This window comes from Thunnus albacares, chromosome 4 (genome assembly GCF_914725855.1).
Source record: "Thunnus albacares chromosome 4, fThuAlb1.1, whole genome shotgun sequence".
Taxonomy (NCBI): Eukaryota; Metazoa; Chordata; class Actinopteri; order Scombriformes; family Scombridae; genus Thunnus; species Thunnus albacares.
Window position 1 is genome coordinate 10653099 of NC_058109.1, and position 23736 is coordinate 10676834.

General features: G+C 39.1%; 1 protein-coding gene across 3 annotated transcripts in view; it reads right to left on the reverse strand.

Annotated features, from left to right (window-relative positions):
* Positions 1-23736, reverse strand: part of LOC122980436 (rap1 GTPase-activating protein 1-like) — a 93406-nt gene that overhangs the window by 28983 nt on the left and 40687 nt on the right. For 2 of the 3 annotated variants that reach the window (XM_044348460.1, XM_044348462.1), the window contains exons 3-4: positions 20248-20283; positions 762-846 (exon numbers count right to left, since the gene is read on the reverse strand). The gene's annotated coding sequence lies outside the window, so the exon portion shown is untranslated. Of the gene's footprint in view, positions 1-761; positions 847-9667; positions 9741-20247; positions 20284-23736 lie in introns of those variants that run through there. The other variant, XM_044348461.1, reaches the window with a different exon arrangement.

The following is a 23736-nucleotide window of genomic DNA, read 5'->3' on the forward strand; positions in this document are numbered from 1 at the left end:
CATAAAGTCATTAATCTACAATTTGGTACAACTGTAAATATGTGAACACTTCACAAGAAGACATGGGAACAACATGTGAAAAATAAAATCAGATGTATACTTGGAAGTCTATTCTTTACAACTACACATTATTAATCCCTTGAGAAATGTATTTCCAGTGCATGGGCATGCAGAGACAGAAATAACACCAATGTGCCTCCTATGGTATGTATCAAAGAGGAACAACTGCTGTAATCTATATTTGTCTCAGAGGCCTGTGACAGAGGGCATGGACTCCTCTGTCAGGCACCACAACAGCCTGCCAAGTGTTACGGGGGTGGGGGTGGGGCATTAGAGGCACCTTTCACCTGTATATAACAACTAAAGGATATGATGGGACGAGGAAGGAAACCAGTGGGGAGCATCTATGTATTTGAGTATCTAAGTATTTTCTTACTGTCCGTTAAAAAGAACAAAACTATATTTGTTGGGTAGTATTTTCAGCTGCACATTAACACATGTTTGGTGTAGTATTGACGGCAGCAGGTTGTTGTAATTTTTATGGAGAACAACAATGGAGCTTTATGGCACAGCTCTATCAGGCTTTAGCCATGTATACAATACTTGTTAGTGGGATCAAATTATATGAAAATATAAGAGTAACATAATTATTTTGCCATCAAGTTTAAGGTTTATCTGGTCAGACTCTTTATTTCAGTGACGGCACTAGTGGAAAACCTGAATGGGAAGGAGAACAGCAGTGGGTTGAAGCCTTGCGTTACCTTTGAAAGAGGAAATGGAGAATTTGAGTGTTCTAGTGAGGGCTCTACTTCATCAGAGATACGAGGAATCCTTCCATCTTGTTTCCTGTGAGTCAGAGAGGGAGAGAGGGGTGGGGAGAGAGGTTACGGTTAGCCTTGAGCTGAGTTTCTCATTTAAGCAATAAGAGCACAGGAAAATGTCTGTAACACAATTGACTCATCCCATCAAAGAGGATCATTCAAATCTTACTACAATGAGAATGGTGCTATCGTTACGCCGCTGTCCTGAGAGTATTCCTCTGTTCAAACAAAATCTCTTTGTCCTTTGCGTATAACTTGCCTGCAGTTTTTTTTTACCCTCAGCTAAGTTGAATGCAAAGAGATGAGTGTGATTAGACTGTGAAGCAGTAGACATTTGTAGAACTACACAGAGGAGGAGGGTAGCGTGGTAGCGAAGAGGCAGAACAAAGTGAAAATTGATATAAAGCAGAAGAACCCTCAGCTTTCATATCTTAACTCGCCGCCTTCACCTCTCTTTCTCTGATCCTCTCAGCCCTTCTCTTCTCTGTATGATTGGAGTGAATTACCAGTCTGACCAGGGTTCTGGTCTCATCATATTACTTCACACTTTGTCTCACACAACAGTCAGTTGCTAGAACTGGCAGCCCGTCTGTGCATGCATCCTGTTCATAAACCTGCAGCACACGACATTTCTAAACTCAGGAGAAGAAGAAACCCAGAACAAGAGCACAATCTGATTTCTTGGTGAGAATGGAGTGAGAATTGGTGAGGACAAATGCACTCAGATATTTCCTCCATTCTACCATCTTGGCACAGAAGTTGGAGAGGTTGAAATCTAATCATTTTCTGAGTAGTCTTTCTTCTGCACACAGTCCGTTATTAGATGTTGCAGCTCTCCCCGACTGCAAGACCTTGCCTATTACGGCTGGGGAGAATCTGAGTAACTCTGAGTAAACAGAGCTGCATTTTTATGACAACAGACTGCTGACCTGGAGTTGAGGTTAGTAAATCTATTTGTAACATAGCAGGAACACTGTTCATTGTTCCTTCTGATCTCTGCTGAATCCATATAAATGACTGAATGGGGCTGTCAGATCTTTCCTGCAGCATCTTCAGCCTCTCAGAACTGACATTCCTCCAGAGTGTGAACTTTGTTGCGTCTTTTATATAATGCAGCCGGAACACAATGAAAATATGATGTCAAACACTGCTTCGAGCCAAGAACGATGCATTAATATCTGCCTACAAGGAAGTGGCTTACTGAGCTTGTTCAGTCAGAAATCTGCTTATACTGAGGTGACACCTTCTTTATCTGTCTGTCAGGGTTGCATACTGAAGCTTGATTAATATTTTTCTGACACAGACTAAATTGGAAGGTGTTTTTGTTTCAACACTAGAACCGCCAAGGGGTGCTATATACCTAAAACTGCCAATGGGTAAAATTTATCCGTGTACCTAGCAACCACATTTCTAAAACTAAAAAATGTACTCTGTAATTGTATTAAAGCATTGTCTTCGCAAAGGAATGTCTAAAATCTTGAAATGATTTTGTTTAATCATCACCTGTGTTTTGGTCCTCGTTTTTAAATCTAAGTATCTTTAAGAGTACTAATCGCTTTGCATGGCCGTCAGTATAATTCATTCTAAATTACACTGAAAATGGGTATTAAAAGGAAATATTTGCATATTTGGGTGGTGTGATGTTATTATAAAACGACATTCATCATATGACCTATGTTATTTAAATTACCAAAGTAGCCTAAATACCCCAAATGGACAATAATGAGCCATAATAATAAAAATTAACAACCACTGCACTTACGGGTGATTTAATGTTGCATCAAAATCGACACAACAAAGTCAAGTGCACAATTTAGGCATTTCAACAATGTTTGAATAAGAGAACATCACGAAGAAACTTGAGGTAACAATTAAAGCTTTTTTAAATTTATAACATCATAACGCAAATATATATTTCTCTTTTGGTTCCACTCATGAAAACAGAGGAAATCAACTGGCAAATTAGGCTCAATAGCCTATAAACAATACATGGTAACGTGGCAAAACTATGGAAGCCTATAGGGGACTATATTAAATTGATAATGTAAACTTGAAAATGAAAATTAATTCACAAAACAAAATAGCCTCATTATAATTTTTCCACATAATGTATGTATGTGTTATTTTAGTAAAAAATTAAATGAAAATGCAATAATCCAATTTAAATTTTCATTTTCATATACCCATATGAGCGTTCTATGACCATATTAAAATGAAAATGGAAAAGCTGTTTGACATTTAATTTTCAAAGTCGTACCTGCTGTACAGTGACAATATTAATTCAAATTTGAAAACTAAAATGCAATATAAACCAAGTAACCTGGCCTTTCATTTATGCAAGCAATATTTAAATCACAATTAAAATTTCTAACCATTTGAAAATGAAAATGAAAACGCATTTGACATTTCATTTTCAAAGACTTAACCTGCTGTCTAGTGGACAATATTCAAATACAATAAATGAAACAGCGCCCCCAGTCCAATTTACATTTATGTCACCGCTCCTTTATGGTGTCAAAATGAAAATGAACATGTAACTGTCAGTCCTCTCATCAAGGCGGGTCTTCAGTAAAGACGTCACTTCCTCATTCAGTGACTTGGTAGATACCTGAGTGATCTTGAGCCAGGCAGTTGTAATTTTCAGTCTAGGATTGTTAATATGTTACATATTTTTCAGGCAAGAAAGTAGTAATTTAGATTCCCAATATGTAGTCAGTTTATCTAAATAACACCTGTTTGGAAATTTGCTGTAATGTGTTGGGAGATGTTTCAGAGCCGCTGGCCGGGTGAGTCCGGCCAGTCATCTCGGCCGCTAGCAGCCTGACTCCTGAGATGGTCGGCAGGTCAACATCTTTCATCATCTCTGGGAGAACATGATCCGATGAAATGATCTGAGCAGCTCTAATGTCTTTGTAGCATTTTGATATATGATGTAATTCCTTTTGAAAGATAAATGTTGGTCTCACAGATGAAATCTAACAATTGTAGCTGCCACATTAATTCCAGCGCTTCCTCTGGGTCTCTATATGTTCAAATGTCACCACATTTCAATAAATATAAATGTATTAAAATGAACAGATCAGTCTATATTAAATTTGATCTTATTTTGTTAAGCCACATGATTTTTATTATAGCTACATTACAGACTGAATAACATAAATTTACAGCATCTCTCTGTCAATGAGGTTATTTTTGGCTTCATTGTCGTCCATATACAGTCAATGGTAGAACTTGTAAATGTTAATGAACCAAGTTACTAAACGAGGAAGTGACGTCCTAACTGAAGACCCACCTTCATGAAAGGAATGACAGATTGTATTTTCATTTTGACACCAAAAGAGTGTGGTGACATGTAAATGTAAATGCAATAGCCTGGGGGCACTGTTTCACTTACTGCATTTGAATATTGTCCACTGTACAGGATATGACTTTGAAAATTAAATGTCAAACAGTTTTTCCATTTTCATTTTGGTCATAGAGCGCCTATACGAGTATGTGAAAATGAAAATGCAAATTGTATCATTGCATTTTCATTTTAAATTTTACTCAAATAACACATACATATGTGGAAAATTATAATGCTATAGTGGAATTACATGTTCATTTTCAAGTTGACGATATCATTTTAATATAGTCCCCTATAGACTTCCATAACTCATGGCAATTATAAATGCCCATGTTTTTAATCTGGATTTATCTTCACTATTTTTAACAATAGGGGGTGCAACACAACATTATTTGAGGAAAAGTCAATGACTGGGGGACATGAATATTTTATTAAAACATAGTAATGTAAAATTGTATCTGTGGTATGTTTCTTTATTCAAGTTTGTACAGTAGGTACATGTCACCTGCCCATTGCTTCAGTATGCAAATAGCAAACCCAAACCTCCCATATCCATGATAAAAGCACAAAGGTGCACATCTATCTTGATTGAGAAGACTCAACAGACAGAGAGATGAAGGCTGCCTGACAGCATGCCACTTTCACTACTGATGGCATGCTTGGTGGCTCTCATCACACAAGATGAATAATGTTTCTGTGGCTATGTATGTGTGTGTGTGTGTGTGTGTGTGTGTGTGTCTGTTTATACCATCAGGGCATTGATGTACATGGCAGATAACAGGAATATATCCGATGAATGGGGTAAATGCTAAAGTTTGAATCAGAGAAAAATTTCACACTGGCATATTCTGACTATCACAGGGAGCACACATTATCAAATACCACCATCCTGACAGATGACATGATGATACAGTATGATATGGATTAATTAAGTCTCAAATCAAAGAGGAATATTCAGTAATTTTTCATCTGCAGTGAAGGCACTGGGGTGCTCTTGTGAAGTAGATAAATTATTAGCATTCACATAATCGTGTGAAGAAAGCATGAACTGTATAGTCTGGACTAATGGTTATTAACAAGGTTATAGAAGCTGTTATTAAGCTGCTCTATCATTCATTTCAGTGGTTGACTGGAGTTCTGTCATTCAAAGTGGCCAAACTAATTAATGAATCACGACTGAGAATCCTGCTACAAATCCTGTATATTCAATATATATTCAATATACCTGTACGCCATCAGTGATACTACTACTACTACTACTACTACTACTACTACTACTACTACTACTACTACTACTACTACTACTACTACTACCACCACTACAACTTATTTTATTCATACAGCACTTTTTGGGCAGAACCGCAAAGTGCTTTCCGGATTAAAAAAGTGCTTTTGATCTTTGTGATTCACTAAACTAAGAACACATTCTTCATTACGCTTCTCCTTTTGTATTACGCTCATTTCTGCATTTCCCCCCACTTTTCTGTCATTTTGGGATGAATGTTCTCATTGCGCTGTTGGTCTGGCTGCATTCCACCTAGGAATGCAGCCATTATTAATTTTCATGTAATTACTCACATTAATAAAGCAACTACTATGTGTTTGGCAAGCCACAATGTCTACACTGACAAAGGCCTATTGTATTAATAATCTTATTGAAATTAGAAGGACACATACATAAAATTAAATAACTGCTTCATTAAATAGCCTACTCTCGTACATCCTAATGAGTTTTGGACCTGGTGACTGGCAAAGGTCAATCCTGTGCAGAGCAGCAGCCAGGTGGCAGGTTTGCTGTGTCACATTGACAGGATGATTGGCACATCGGAGGCACATCCCAAGTAACACTTATTGAGCCAGCTTAAACAATGACAGTTAGCCAGCCCACACATAATCCAAGGTGAAAGGTTCATTCTTCAATCACATCTGATTAACTATTTACCATCTTGTGGGTATAAGTTCACATGCAAAGAGCCATGAGAGAAACAGAAAAGAGGTACGGTGTGACATGGTGTGTCACTTTTTCTCTCTCCTTTGCCACGCAAAACACATTTCTCAAGCCAGTGATAAAAGATCCTTCCTGAGTCTGCTGCCATTTGTGATTTTTTTTTTAACTACACATTCATCTTGCAGTTACCATCACCTCTTGCTCTGTGGTACAAACACTGTGCGCAAACCTCCTTCCTATTTTTCTCTCCATATTGAAGTTGATGTCTTGTTACAGCTGCAGTTGTATAAATGTGTGTGTCACCTAGCAACATTACCTATCCCCAGAAATACTGAGAGATGTTCTATTTGACGATCAAAACAAAATCTACTGCATGGAATGAATGTTAGCATAAAATTAATGAAAACTGTAGGCGTTATTACTAAAACTCATGAGTCAATTTAAAGGAATATGCTGGTTTTGGGAGACTGACCAGTTTATTTTTTAAACAATGAGCCCCAGGTGTCTGGGAGATCATGTGCTGCCTTGCTGAATAAAACATATAACATACATTACCATGCATTACACTGATGAAAGATATTAGCTCACTATCATCATCAGAGGCAAGGAGACTGACTTAGAAAAATAATTTAAATGTTAATCATTTCATTTCAAACTGCTTTCTAAAAGACGCTACAGGTTTTTGTTTTTAACACACTACTAGTCACCTTTGGTTACTCATAATACTACCTTTTCTTAAGTGTCCAAACCAGAAAAAATAATCTACCAGGAACAAATGGTTAACTTTGCCATCTGCTGTATCTACAAAGACCAGAGAACCAAACACCAAAAATCTGGTATACACCATCAAGCCCTTAGCTTGCTGAATTAAGATAATTTTCAAGATAGAATCACATGTTTTTATGTATCTAATTAGAATTATTGTGAGGAGATCCTTTCTAAAATGGACACAAAGCATTCTGAAACAAAATCCACCAATAAATCCTGTGAGTTGCAGCAGCTGTCTCTATGGACCAGTGGGTCATGAGCTCTGATAAGAATTCAAGCTTTCTGTAGCCCAATCATGGCTCAGGCTGTGCAGCACCTGCAACTACAAAGGAGCAGTGCAACACTGAACGCTCCGCAAACTGAATTTAAAACATACATTTAAGTGGGGTGACTTTGTAGTATGTTGCTGTAGTCAGAGGTAGAGAAGAGAGTGGAGATGGTCAAGGTCAGTCAAACCAGTTGAACAATCATTTTACACTTTAAGGGTCAAGGTGTCAACTATACAATCTGCTGTCCAATAAAATACGGTATGCATTTCCTTTAAAGGTAAGTCTTGTAATCTTTGGACTGAAGGTTGTAACTTCCATGTCCCAGAAGCAACATGTGTGGTTTGCTGTATCTATTGTATATTGTGATAATTCATTACTGATTATCCTTGGCATACTGCTAACCCTAGCAAAAGCATTTTAAAACAGCATTTCCACCGTCCAATTCATCTTAATATTACATTGATAGTGTTGTAGGATAATTGGGTATATCTAAAGATGAGGTGATTATAACGTAAATCATATTAGACTACAATAATTGCATTGATTTTGCACTACATAAGTCAGTGTACAAATAATTTGTCATTACCATTTTATCAGTTGTGGTTAGCCCCACAATGTCTCGGCAGAGTAACCACAGTCAGCTGAACATCAGGCCTGCCAGCATGTGCTGGTATGATATTCTTCACTGCAGCAGAAAAACAAATCACCATAGGGTTACCAAAATATGTTATAAGACTAAATCAATTAGGATAAAAAATGAAAAAGAATACAGTATAAAAGACAAAGAATTATGAGGTTAATCTAAAGGCCAATCTGGAAGGCTCATCAGCAGAAAGCTACAACAGTTCTAGTGAATACTTGACCCCAGGCTAATTACAATGCGAACATGTCGACTGCATGTGCGCCAGCTCAACGGATGCATTTGTTTCTTTGGCAAACAAAAGATAGCCACGGGCATTGCAGGAAGAGTCAGACATTGCATTGAGTGCTGCTATGGTAGAGTAACCTTGTCTGTTAATGGTAGAGTAACTTTGTCCATTAAAGCCAAATGGGCTTCAGCAGACAAGTCTCCCTCTGCAAGAAGACCTTGGGCCATCTTGCATTAATAAAGGGATCATTAGTGCTATCCATCGTTTTGTAACTATATCCCAAATGAGTAATGATTTGCAGCGAGATGTGAAACAAAAATGTTGATGTATCTGATGGGAAATAGAGGGCCACCATAATGATCTTGCTATACTCAATTCTGTTACTAATGACAGTAAGTCAGTGATTATTACAAGATTCTGTCATTAAAGGTTTGATAGAATAAAATGCTCAACTGCACAATCTGTGCTGCACATGAAATAGGACTTATATTTTGAAGATATTTCCAATTCAAACCCCTCTGAACAGCAATAACAACAATAAAAAAAACAGCAACTCTGATGCAGATCGGCAAGTAAATCAATCAGTGACTGTAAACCTCAGTCAGTCAGCAACAATACTTTAATGTCAAGGTTAATCTAAAGATTTTGGAGCAATCTGTCTGTCTGTTTGTCTGTAAGCATGCACCCTTTTGGCTCGAACTGTTGCTCAAAATACCAGACTGAAAAGATTAAATGATTAGCCCTTTCTTACTGCAGCTCAAAAGTGCTTGTATTTTTCTTATTTTGCTTGCACTCATTTTACTGGGTGCAGAGCTGTAACTGTGTTTTGCTAATACTATACAGGGTCATCATCATCATTATCATCATCATCAGTCACTTCCTCTTCTTGATGTGGAGAAAAGACAAATCCTGGAGTTGCTCCAGTAAGAGTGAGTTGGAAACTGGCTTTGGCAAAGTACAAACTTTGAAGAGATACTGGCACATTTTCTGCTTGATAATTGTTGACAGAGCAATCAAATGAAGCTCAATTGGATGTGAGTGCTCAAAGCAATCTTCGAGACCAGAACATTATTTTCCAATTGGAGTGGCTCCAGGTTTTGCCTTTCAGTGGCATTATAGATTAAATTCTTGCTCTGGGCTTCGGTTCCTAGTATTCGTAAATACTGAACAAAAATAATATTTAGATCATATTTTTTGCTTTAAGAGTAATGTCTTTCTTGGCTGCCTGACATGCGGACACACACACACACACACACACACGTACAGAAAGACACATTCGGTCCAACAGAGACAACTACACATAAACCTCTAAGCTTCGCAGGTCCACTTAGTGGAGAGCAACTAATCTAATCAAGTACAGCAGCTAATGCACAATGAAAGCAGAGTCATTTATTCGAGATGCCAGACAGCCACTTCCTGGCTGGACAAGAGAGAAGAGGAGAGGAAGAGAGACGCAGCAGAGAAAGTTCGGGGTCTAGAGTGACATAGGATGAAGAGATCAGGGCAGATCAGCTGGAGCTGGACACAGAAATACAAGGTGCTATGTCAGTTTCTCTCTCTTATCTATCTCGTATCGACTTCCTTCTTCAAAAATGTATCTATCTTTCAACAGTTTTTTCCCTACAAGCGCAGCCATCCATGCTTACCCGTGTGTAGTGCTGCCTCACTTGCAGCTCAGTCTCTCCTCCTCAACAACTTGGTGCTCCTCTACGTATCGCTCCCTCCGTGTGTCTGACTCAATCTCTCTATCCTCCAACACCTGCTGTTGGAGATCAGCCTCTCTCCTGTCAGATGATGCTGAGAGCAGCCCTCCCTCTATCCTCTCTTTCCGTCCTCCCCTCCCTGTTTTCCTCTCTCCCCCTTCCTCACATACATGCGTGCATTTTCCTGACTGTTTTTACTCTGAGGCGAGCTAACAAATGCTCTCTTCTCTCTATCTCTTGCTCTCTCTCCCGATGTCTCCCCTTTGTTTGCTTTCCATCTCCACCTCCTGTCTTCTCTCTTGATCTGTCTATGACAGAGAGCTGCCCATCCAAGCTGTGGGTGTTGCTTTGCTTATTGCCTCAGTGAGCCTGCTAGTTAATAACAGATTCTGCTCATTCAATAGGACAAATGCAGCCGGATGTAGGCTTGAAAGCAAAGTTTTCAAAAAAAAAAAAGGGACATTACCTCATCTGAAAGGCGACATCAAAGCTCTCTGTCCTATTATCTGCCTCACTGTGACAGCTTGTTCCAACATCATAAAACCCCTTCTGCAGAAATTAGCCTAACCATCCCATTGTCCATTTGACACATTAGTGGCAGGCAGTTGGCTGAAAAGCTCTCAAATGCTGCAGATTTCGTAGCACATTCACACATAATGGAGAAAATCACTTGCTCAGCCCACAGGGGAATAAGCACAGGTCAGTGTTGTCCGATGTATTATTGAGTAATCACATTTTCCTATTTGGTGGGAGGCAAAATCCTCATGTGTAAGACAGTAAAAGACATCGCTACGCATTAAATGCCCAGTCACAGGAAAGTAGTCTCACATAAAAGGCATTCACTGGATTTCAATATCACACCACCTGCTCATGTCCACCTCTCTGCACCAAACCTAATACAATATCTACAAAGAACTGTTTAAATTCTAAGTAATATCATCTGAAATAGGTCCAATTGTAGGATGTACATAAATGGTAGTAGCACAAAAATAGGCAACAGGGGCTGATGTTTTCAGATTTAAAGAATGATTCAGGGTGCGTCACATACATGTCTTTGCTGTGACTCAACTTTCTAATTTGAATCATCCCACATATTTAGTGCTCCATGCAGGACAAAACAAAAGTGTGAAAAACATCTATAGATATGTAATAAGTAACCCATCACCTTACCAAATATGCTCCATCTTTTGGAAAACAGTGTCAGAAAAGCCGCCTCTCCAGAATCTCATGCCCACCTTTCCTCCTCCTCCTGCATCTTTACTCTGAAGCATGACCTCTGAATAGATTTAGCTGCCTGCAGGACTAAGAGTTGTAGTTCTGCTAGGAATACCGGGGCTGCACAAAATGTAATGGTGGTAGTGCCAATCAATAAGCATGGCTGCAGGCCCTTTAAACAAACCCATAAGGGGATGTGAGCTGAGCCTTTTGGCGGCCGGTTGGCTCGTCCACACCCTCATGTGAGTATAATGTTACAGGTAGCCCAGAGCTAGCTAGCTAAGAGCACACAAAGCCTGTTTTCTTTTCATTTACTACTCAGGAGGTTCTGAATTACACTGGATAACCTGCATTGTGGTTTTCCAGCACAGGTCCCAGATAAGCTGCTCTACCACTCACCCAGGGAGGATAGTGTTACCCCAGTGAGAGCAGGAGTCACCTGAACATAGTTGAACTCCAACAGGCAGAAAGTGAGCATGACACATGCAGGTACAATTGACACCTTCCTGTCTGTTTCAAGCCTCTGAGGTGCCAGTGGGGTGGAGCTGAAGATGAAAGGGGATCTTTGCTTACAACTGGGCAGAACAAATCAGAGTCAAACCAGGTTATGAGGAGGTTGACTAAACAAATTATCAGTGTGTTCTTTTCCAAGTGAGTACTTCAGAATTCACAATTGTCAAGTTAATCAGATGGTGTGCAGTTACAGCAGCAATTGTATGTGGGTCATGCTGAGATTCTTCTGACTTTTTTTTTTTTTCCATTTCTCATTTCATTAGTTTCATCCCCCTTTCTGTCTTTGTCTCTCACTGTGACTGTCTGCTTCCCACTCTGTTCAGAGTCCTCTCCTGAGGCAGCCTGACTAAATTTAACACTTACACACCACCCAACTGTAGCAAAAAACTCTTTGAAACAGCCTTGGTAACACTTAAATTTACAAGAATTTTACCCATGATATACATAAGGACAAGCTCAAGCGTTAAGTCCCCCTCCTCCAACGCAGTGTAGCAGCTGCAACCTCATACTTCTTATCCAGAGCTTTCTTTTCTCCATCCCCCCGACCTTTGGATCAACTCAGTTTTCCTCAAGTGTGAACAATGTTATTTGAACTCTAGTGACACCTAGGGTACAGATGAAATTTCTGAAAATGTCTCTGCAGCTGTTTCTCCTCTCAGTGAACTTCTCAGTTCAAAGGTGGAGACACTTTATTGTCAGTAGTCTTTTAAAAATGTAAAGGCTCCTCTCAGGTCTGCCCATTGATGGATGAAAGATTTAAGGTTCATGTGGTTGGAAAATTAAAAGTACGTGCTTTACTGTAGAAAAATCATACTCCTGTATAATTGACATATGCATATAACCCACGGTGTAGAGGTAATGTTGATTTAATTTGACTAAATTAATCAAAAATATTTTTAATTACATATTTGTGCATGATTTCCCTCCTGTGTTGTAATCCAGAGCTAGGTAGTGAAATGTTCAGTTTCCAGGGCATATGCACAGAAATGTTTCCAATTAACCAAACCAAGATTTACTCATTTTTAACACGGTATGAAAACCAGAAAAGGCAAATACAGAAAAGAGCTGAAAAATTGACATTGTGATTATTTTAGTAAGTTATAGAAGTAGAATCAGATTTGGATTTTGACTCCCCCCTGTTGTTAAAATTCCCCAGTTTGTGGGTCAACAAATTAGAAAAAACATAGCAAGTTGTTTGGGAGCCTTCAATAACTTAGTTTACAAGTCCTTGTTTGCTTTTAATAGGGATAGTTTAAGCCTAAAGAAACCTGTGATGAAAAAAATAAATCACTTTGACACCTTTTCCACTATGTTTGGTACTGAAGGAAAAAAAGGGAGTGGGATCAGGCTGATACAAGAGTCAACACCCCAAACCACTTTCTAAAATACAATTAACATGAGCAGCTTTAGGGGTGCAGGACTTGGTTGTGGCCCTCATTCCCTCACAGCTTGAATGGTAGGAAAGGAAGCCGTTCTTCAACACAACACAACAACAGTGTTGTCAGCACTCCCAGAACCCCGCTGGCTCTCATAATTACCTTGCGTTTGGGTGGCCCTCTCTATTGATTTTGGCAGTGATAGATCTGGACCCAAACTGAGTGTGAAACCACAGGACCGTCAGAAAGGCAGGTAACATATGGAAGACAAGCTGTAGCTCATCCACAGTTCAACAACACAGCAATTCCCTGATTTCCTGTCAGGCTGAACTCAACTGTCATCTTTTGTTCTTCACATTGGATAGAATTTATGTGGATACACTAAACCAAAATTCAGATTTATGTTACATTTAAATATATCAAGGACGACTGAAACTACAGAGCTGCTGTCAGGCTTTCACTGTATTACAAAACATAATTTAACAGTAATGTGTGACATGTTATTGTTATTGTTATTCTTTATCTATCTTCCATACAGCTTATCTTGTTCAGGGTTTCTGTGGGGCTGGAGTCTATCCCAGTATGTATTTGGCAACAGATAGGGTACACCTGGACAGGTTATGAGTCTAACATTATGTACATTTAGACAAACATGCTGACATGCACACCAACAGGAACTGGAAACTCATAAATTGTCAGTAGGTGAGTGTTTAACATGCCTTAGAAAACAAGTTTCTGTAAATATCACTTCTTGAAGCACTGCAAAATTAAACTGTACCAAAACTGTTAGCCTATTATCATCTCGACATAATTTGAGAACCAGAAAGACATTAATTGGGAGCTTAATTTAGCCTAATGGGTGTGTTACAGAGGGACTGGGCATTGGTTAAAAATAAGATAATAAGAGCTACCGAAGTTTTCTTGTTTGCTTCTAGGAACACCAAGGCACAGGTCAATATAGAGCTTTAGATTCAATTACTTTAACAAAACATATAAACAGCTAACATAATCAGCATTTCAGCATTTAATTTCCTTACAATATACTATACGTTTCCAAATTATCTATCAGCAGGTGAATAAAGTCAAACTTTCCCAAACATAAGGTTTTCAAAATTAAAATTCTACCAGTATGTTCTCATCCTGAATTGACTGAACGGCAAGTGGATTGAACCTAATCCCAGTTTGTGGTGTCTCTGAGTGCCCCGGTGACTAATTGTGTGATTAGAGTCATTATGTGGACTTGCAGAGCTGCCAGCAGATGCTTCAGGTGGGCACAGTGGCTGCTGAGCACAAAATGAGAAAAAACAGTAAACAACACCACTGTCGTCAAGCTGAGACTGAAGCGGAGAAATGTTGACATGCTAATATGGTAATGTTGAAGCATAAAACCAGCACGCACCCTTTCTACTTAACGTTGTTTTGTTTAGAGGCTCAATACAGTGAAGTACGTTCACGATTTTATAGAAAATGAACAAAAACTAAAACCATCTGCCACTGCCGAGTGTTTATGAACCATGCTGCAACTGTCATTTGGAAATCTCATCACCAACACGTTACACTGTCTTCTCCATTTTTCAGACAAAAGAATGTGCCACATTTCATCTGCATGTGACAACTTGGCCCCAGAGATGGTCTTAGAAATATGTCAATGACAACATTGACTCGCATATGCATTGTTGAACCAATGTGATGATTCACATTGTCACAAAGCAAACCAAACACGCCTGAGAGAAACTATTGCACTGAAAGAGTGACTCCAGAAACGCATCATTTCCTCCACCATCATTCTCCTTTGCTCACTGTCATCTGACTCAGTGAGGTATGTATGGTGCCTAATTGAAGTGTCCCCTCAACTGAGATGTAATAGAGCTTGATTACATGGAGTCGACCTCCTGATAATGTTAAATGGCTGCAACTGCAAGCAACATTACCCCCTCAGTAAGTCCGAGCTTTTCAATTAATTACATGAATATGATTTTACTAAGTGGGGAGGCTAATGAAGCCCAACTGGGAGGGATGTGCTGTACTGTAGGTGCTTATGTGTGTTTGTTGTATTATCATAATTGGTGTTTTTAATAATATGTGTAAATGGAGAGTGGGCAAAAACACTTTTCAATATGCAGTAATACATTTCAAAACAGCAACAACACTTCTCTGTCACAGTGTGTAAAAGTGAACATTTTAATCTTCAAAAAAAGCGTGATTGCAGTGTGGCAAGAGAGTGGACAAGTACTTCAAAAATATCTTAACACGCATGGCTCTTTCCTCATTTGCCATGGCAGCTGCAGTCTAGCATGTATTTAACTGAACAGGTGCACCGAGTAACAGGCGAACCCCATCTGCTAAAATAACCACTACCATCATCGCGCTGCACTCTGACTGTGCCCTCTGCGCAACCTGCATGAACAGACCACATTGCAACTGCATTGGATCATAATGTTTTCCTCTGTGAATTCACTGAGGACTGGACACACCCGTCTGGGTCGTGGTGGGGGTCTCTTTCCTGTCCGGTTTTGATGCAGCCAAAATAGCACACGGTCAGTCCATCGCCCCCCCCCCCAAAAAAAGCCAGAGCCTCAGTGCTTTTTACCAATGATAAAGCTCAGCTACACTCTCTCTCAGTAAAACATTCCCAGAGACACAACCTGGGTCTAATGAGCGCTGTCGTCCCCACTCTGATGGATACAAAAAAGGCTCAGAAAGGATTTTGTTCTGTTCTCATTGTAAGCCTCCAGAGATAATTAACATTAGTCACATTAATTTTATTATGCAAGATATGAATAATAAGATAAGAGGATTCATAAAACAACTGCATATTTGGAAGGGGCATATTTCTGTAAAGCCTTGAGCTCAAGTGTAATACTGTAGGATTTTTAGTTTTTTATCATCATGAAAAGATTTTAGTCAGGGTTATTGTAGACACGGGAACATCACTAGACACACCTCAGCAACAGCATCTCCCATGCTATTCCAAATCTATTGTGCAGGTGTACTGTAGGTTGGATATAAGTGAGCCATATACTGTCTACTATACGACTCTGCCATTCCTGAAAGAGGTACAGTAGTTCTACAGTAATTTAATGGAAATTCTAAGCAATGCCTTTTAATTTTTGTATTTGAGTTCTTACGTGGATTAGATAGTCAAGCCATATTGGACTTGTTTAAACTGCCTGAGGCATGGGTTCTGTGTTCCCAGTAGGTGCCATACAGTAGCTATGTGTCCAGATCTCTAAAGTTTCTATAATTAAAACATCATCAGAACCTTATACACAAATGTAGAATGAAGAATGAACAGGAGCTGTTTGTTTCACATGGCACTCAAAGTGGAATAATTTGATCACTGATTCTAGGAGACAATAATTTAATTTATTGATTGAACTGACACTTAGTGGTGTGAGGAAAACTACAAGGGTAATAGTGAGGTGGGGTGAACCCAGGTGAAAGCTATGGTTCCTACATTAACTGACCTAACCTGTATAATCCATTTCAATCAGTGTAGATGGGGGGGAAGGATGAGGTCAGAGGAGGCTGAAATTAACTGTGCAGAGCAACAGATGGTTCAGCCAAGTGACATTCATTAAGTCTGATCTAAAAGTGGTGCTGAGAGACTTATGGAGGAACACATAAAGTTGTCGAACCGAAGACTGGGGTATGGCAGCCAAAGATCTTACAGGGCACAGACTCATTAATTAATAGAACTATATAGTACTACACTGTGGAACTGTGGAAACATTGACACATTTAAAGGATTCATCACATTAATGGGAGCAATACACAACAGAAACGTTGTTGTGGGCTCCTCTGGTGCTCCATGGTAAAAAAAAAAATGAAGCTCAGGGATATCTTGGCAGCAGGGTTCTGCCCTGTACTTCTAGCCTATGACTGTCCAGGAATGGTTCAATGAACATTGCAATGAGTTCAGTTTGATGCACTGACCCGCTCAGCCATCAGATCTCAGTCCAATTGAACATCTGCGAGATGAGATGGAGCAAGTCATCCAGGCTGTTCAGGAGGTAAAATGGGGTGAAACTCAATATCAGGAAGGCTCTACTTATATTTTGTTCATATGGTGACTGCCATTATCCATCCAGAATGTCTGCATATGTCTATATATGTATACACATACTATGTGTGTATGTTGGTCTTATGTTGAACATGCAATATCCTGCTACAATGTGCAATACTGGTGCAATATTATTTATCTTGTTTTATAAGCTGTAGTGGTTTTTATCAATGTCATTGCATTTTTTTTTGTTTGTTTGTTTTGTATGAATGATGTAAGGTATGTATGCATGTAAGTATGTTTGGGAGATAAATATTTAAAATGTTTTGTGATGGCCGAGAAAAAATTCCCCAAGGGAACAATAAAGTATATCTTATCTTATCTTATCTAATATGTTAAATGTAAACAGTTTGTATATCCCCATGACAGTAAAGCCATGAACTGACTCAGTATATCAACCTGCATCCACCTACTGAGCCACAGTTTGCTGCTTCCTTTTCCTGTTTGCTTTCTCCTCATGACACTGATTCCTATATTAGGATGGAGAGCGGCCATTAACAGCAATCTGAAGAGGCAAAAATACCCAATCAGAGACCTCTTCAATTGACTCTTCCTCATCGTTCAACACTGAGGACCACTTCATTACCACCCAGCTCCTCATGTCAGTCAAAGAGTGTCTCAGGCTCATGGCCTTGGCACAGCTCAGAGGAGATGGCTGCAAGGCAACAAGCGTACTTCCAGCTGTGCACATACATAATATATCACATTATCTCAAAGAGGACCCCCTTGAAGGCTGTTCCTAACCAAACAAGTTAATTAAGAAATGATTTTAATTTATAGTTAGATTACAATAAACATGCTGATCGTGTTGTTTTACTTTCTTTGCATGCAACTAGACAGTAATTTTAATTGCAATATGCCATTCTAATGCTTGCCCCCTTTTACTGAAGAATAGTTGTTAGGGACAAAAACCCTACATCCAGAATGACACATCTTGCAGAAATGCCATGGCATTTATTCTGGCCTCCTTAGTGCAGCACAGCAGGAGCTTTAGACTGAGGAAGATAAGCACCACCATTATCGAGAGCAATCAAGTTAATGAGTGTTTAATTGGGAACACTGTGCTGTGAGCAGTTTAGCACAGTGAAATAAGTGTGTTCTCACCTTTCATGGAGAGCACCACCATGCCCAAATGATTCTGGGCTACTCAAGTCAAATCAACACGAGCAGAAAGTGTTTGTGTGCCAAGGTGAGATGATGGAGATGGTGATGATGGTGCACGGTAAGAGTGACAGAAAAGTGTGGGCATTGTGTGTTTGTTTGTACACACAAAAACACACACATGCACACACCTGGCTGGTTGAGGATAATGCTGTGATGGATTTGAGGCACATGGCAGGGGATCCAGGAAAGCCAATTTTTAACGACAGACACTGTGGTTTGAAGCCACTGGTGTAAATCTTGCTGTCATGGTGCTGTTCCTAACACAAGAGCTGTGTGACAGGCTTGGTAACGGAGATGGAGAGACCCCTTCACCAACTTCCTTATGGACAAAAACTGAGACACGTCCTAATTAAGTCATAAACCTTTTCTAAAGTGATGCAACCATATATGATATTGAAACAAATCCTACTGGATGTGGAGAAAAATTGAATCTTCAAGAAATCCCTCCTAGTGCCCAAAAAAAAAAAAGAATTATTAGATACTAAATATGCTATTGATACTAGGACTTTTTAATCTAAGTGCAGTCAGAGACTGATGGAATACACAATTGTCATAATGACTCAGTGATTATAATCAGAGAGCTGTACTGTGGATAGCTAGGAACTGCACAACCCAGCCCTGAGGCGACATTAGCATGCACTACAGACCTGTTCGCAACAGAGAGAAACCCGAATCCTCATAATGAAATTCAGCGGGTGTGCAAGGGTGAATTCTCCTCTGATGAGTCTGGATCATCACTGCACCTTCAATTTCCCCTTCCCAGTATACCCTCCCATTGTCCTTTTCAGACTCATTATGACTCAGTTTTTTATGAGTCTATGCCCCATTTGATATATAATGATGAAACAACATGATTTTTTTAGCTGCTGGCGAGCTGGCCGACAGCCTGGTAAACAAAAGAACGAAATCCCTCTGAAGAAAAGAATACATTCTTTTGCTTTATGACACAGAGACAAACACAAACACTCTAGCAGAAAGTTACAAATATAAATAAGATTTCGTCTCCCTCTCCCTCACTGTGTTCGGGACGGACTGTGTTCAGTGTTAGATAAGTAAATAGAAATCATTATAGCAGGTGACATGTTTGTGATGACATTGACATTTGCTGCTTTGATTCCATACCATTGAAACTGTTAATATGCTTATTACTATATTTATACCATAATATAATAATAATATCAATAAAATATCACAAAAGCATATAAACATGGACTTGAATAAAAAGGTACATAACTCATAGCCCTATAAACAAATATGCTCATGGATTCCTTACTAGAGTGGAATATAATTGAAATATTGCAAATCATAGTGGTATCTGTTGTTCTGTGGAGGTTGTGATCTCAAAGGTTCGTGCTCTACATGCCCAGCTGGCATTACACACATACCTCTGCTCCCTGTCTTCCTCCATCTGCTCTTGCCCCTGTATTTACAGTCACACATTCCCTTCTCCGTGCTGAGAGACTACCTGCCAAGCAGGGAACATTACAGGCTCCACAATCTCCATTTTCATCATATGCAGATGTCAAAAGCCTTTAGAAGAGATACGTTTTCTCAGTGTGAAAATAATTGTATGCATAAATTGGAAATCTCATAATGAGCCAGGAAAAAGCCAGGGTTGAGATAAAGAGGAAGGAAGGCCTGCTCCTAGTTTTACTGCTCTAAAAATATACGTCTTATCATCCTTTCACCCTTTTTTGTCGTCATGTTATCAACACTTAATTCTCTTTTAAGGATATTAAAGTGGAGAGGCGTGCCTTTACTAAAAATACTAAGCATAAAACTGATGGACAAACCAAAGCCTTGCTATATGCTCTTCATGTAGAGTCAACCGCCCCTAACATACAAGTACAGCAAAGTTCTTGTTTGTTGCTGCAGCACACAACAGGCAGCCGTGCTGAAGGTGAACACTGTTGGAATACAACGACAACATGAATGTTGACATAAAGTGAAATCGTATCCCTCGATAGACACAGAATACAGAATTAGAGCTAAGCCATGACATCCAAGTCATGTTTTGTTCTGCTTTCAGATGATTGAAGTTGGATATGTAATCAAGATGGTGGTTGAAATAGCCTGTATCTCAAAGACTTCAATAGTTGGAATCATTGGATAAGGATGTGTTGCAGGCTGTCAAGCATGATAAAAAGATTTTTGATGCATAATGTTGTTTTTTCAGTCGGGAGAGGACTCACCATAAGTTTCTGCTCCTGGAGAAGCTCTTGTCAACTCTGGAAAGAAATAAATTGACAGCAGATTAATCTTGGTTCCCATCACTGAGAGATGAAAGTTGAGGCAAAACAAAGAAAGATGTGTAAAGTAGGCTTACTGATAACTGAGCAATCTTATTATTGGAATAGAGTTTTATCTGATAATGGGCATTTTCCCTTTTTCTTTAGACTAATTAACAGTAGATATAAACTTATAAAGATATGAAGTTTTAATGAGTTTATTGTTTACCATATCAATGAAAATATGTGATAAAAAACCTAAAATGTAAACATGCTTATTGTTCCTGTCCTTTTATGGCCACGTGGGGCAGCACAATATCAACTCATTAAGTTCTAAGCAAACTTTTCACCAATTTACACATCAAGGAGACATGGAATTGTGTTTCTGTCCAATTGATTAAGGTACATCTGCATTCACCAGCTAGTCACAACCTTAGTCTCTCTCCAGTGTGGTGCGAGGCAGAATACAACTGTCTGCTGCAGCCAAAAATGATGCTGAGACTGAACAAAAACCACAAAGTTGCGGGTTTCTAAAACCAAAACAGTGAGCTAAAAGATGCTGAAATGCTCCGCAGAGCTCAGGAAAACTGCAGAGTTGAGCGATAATTCTCTGTGGGTTTGTCACTACAGGCAACCCCTTTTAAATTACACACGGTGATTAGATCCATTTGTAATATAAAACTTTTTAGATTAGAGCAGCTTTAATGTTTTCAACAATTTACACCAAAATGTGGCTCAATGAAAGCCAGATGAATGTGATCCACATCGCCTCCCTCCACTGATCCCTTTTCTTCCCTCCACTTCCTTTATCTACTCCTCTGCCTGCCAGCCACTCGCTAAGTACATCTAGAGTGGGATCGTCTCAAGGATGGAAAAGGGCGGCTGGCAGATGTGCTGCGCAGGCAGACAGACAAAGCACTGGAGTCTAGAAATGTCTGAATGAGGGGGTGGTTTAGTGCAGGTTTCACCAAAAGGAGGTTCAAATATCACTATCAAAAGGGTAAATTAAAGCAGGAAGCTGACAAAGCAAGTAGGATATAACAAGAAATATTTTCTTTTTCCTGAGAGGAATTGTGCCCCTGTTGCTGTAATATGGAAACGTAGGTTGGCATGTGTAATTACACAGAGAGAAAGAAAGTGTGTGTGTGTTCATGAGTGAAATTAACTGCTAGGAAAAGAGAAGGAGGGAGTCTGAGAGAAAGAAGAGCCAGCAATAGAAAGAAAAAAAGTGTTTTGTCTGTTTTCCTCTGCTGGTGTGAGTTTTGGATGGTTGGTGCTCTCTCTCTCTCTCTCTACATTTACACTGCATAACAATTTTGCAGGGCAAATTCTCCCACCTGGATAAATCTTTGAAGCAGCCCCAGAGTAGACGCTGGCTGTGGACAATCAATCTACTGATTATCACCGCTTATCCTGTCCTCCCCAGGGCTAAGCCAATCAAATAATTACCATTGTCATTTGATGCCGACACACTCACAGGCACTTGCTGCATTCATCGGTAAACAACAAAATTAAAATACCATAAATGTAATTGAAGCCATTCCTTTTGTCAGGGAGACTCGATTTTAACTCTGTGTGGGGTTACTGCAGGGCCATCTGAGTAAGATGTCAATCTTAAAGATAATCTCTCAACCTTACAAGATTTCTATAGAAGTAAAATACTTATGTGACTAACATCATGCATAGATAAATGCTACAAAAACAACATACATGCTTGCTATTCACTAACATTTTGTCACCAATCTGTTGACATTGACACTGGTTTTTACTTATCCTTGCTTCATCCCACGAGAAACCTTTCAAAATGATAAATGAGATTCCCCTCAATGTCAAAAAACCATTTAAGATTTAACCAAGGAGAGTTTGGAATAATTGCATTCGCAAGCATACACTTATACTGCTCATCTCATGTGAGTTATTATCACCTCCATGAAATATTCATACCGTAGACAGGCATCTTATTCAGTTTTAAAATAATTTATTTATGCCGTGGAGGGTTAGGGATGCATGAGAACAGAGTGAACAGTATGGTACTGTATGTGTTTTCAACAAAATCCTTGGTTTAACTAGAACACACCTCCTTCACATATTTGAAAAATGCCTCCAGACACACAGCTATACCCCACCACCCCAACATATACAAGATACAAGATACAAGACTAATTGATTTTCCCTAAAAAGACAAAGAAGTACTGTTACAATGAACACTATAGACTGGGCGCAGGATCATTTGATACAGTAGTACAATAAATGCATTGAGGTTGCAACTAACAGTTTCCATTATTAATTAGTCTGACAATTATTTTAAGTTAGAAAGTTGTGAAAATGCCCGTCATATTTCTTCAGAGCCCCAAGTCACAAGAAAAATACATGAAATCACTAATCACTTAATTGACTAATCGTTTCAACTCTACTGCACATACAATTTAAACTTTAAAAAGTGGATTAAGCATTAAAAGGATAGGTTTACAATTTTTCAAGTCTGTCTTAAATCAATAGTCAGGTGCCCATATGAACATTGAACCACATTTGTTGTAATCATTCTGTTTATACTGCCTGTTTAAAGATCCCTTCCTAATCTGCTGTCAATGTAAGTGATGGGTGACAAAGTCTACAGTCCTCATTTGGTGCAAAAATGTTTTTTAAAAGTTTATCTGAAGCTAAGCTGAGTTAGTCAAATCAAGTGGATATCTTTCACAGTACAAAATTTCCTCTTTTTGTTTCCCTAGACAATGTTCCCCTGTTGAGCTGCACTAGAGGGATAATAGCAAAAAGAGGGAATTTTGTACTAAAAAGAGGATCATTTTGGGAGATATCCACTTGATTTGACTAATTTACACCAGCTGAAGGCTTATAGCTTCAGATAAACTTTAATTTTTTACACAAAAAAAGGACTGGATTTTGTCACTTACATTTAAAGGGGATTAGGAAGGGATCTCTAAACAGCCAGTATCAACAGGAGGTATGATTATGGCAAGAAAAACCTGTTTCAATGTTCCTCTGGGATCCTGTCTATTGTTTCAAGACAGACTTGAAAAATTGTGAATCCATCCTTTAGGCAGCAGTGGGTCAATATTCAATAACATGCCCACACCACTAGGTGGCAGGATAGAGCTCAGAGGGCTGTTGCATGTCTTATCTGTGTATTTGTGCACACCTCTGCCTCCGTCCTGATATCCATCTGTTTCTGCCAGCTGTGTAGCTTTCTACCTCCCTTCCTCCCATCTTTATTTCAGTACGTGTGCCCGTTGTCAAAATATTGGATAAAACTGTATGAGAGATGATGGGATGATGTAAGAAATTGAAACAGTATCTCCCCAGTGTGTCTGACATCAAACATGTTATTTCATGAACCTTTTGCAGTGCACACTCTTAGTACTTGGTATTGCTGTTAGATACAAGTCACCTTTGAACACTGAATGTAAAATGTATTTGACATGCAAACACTGACAT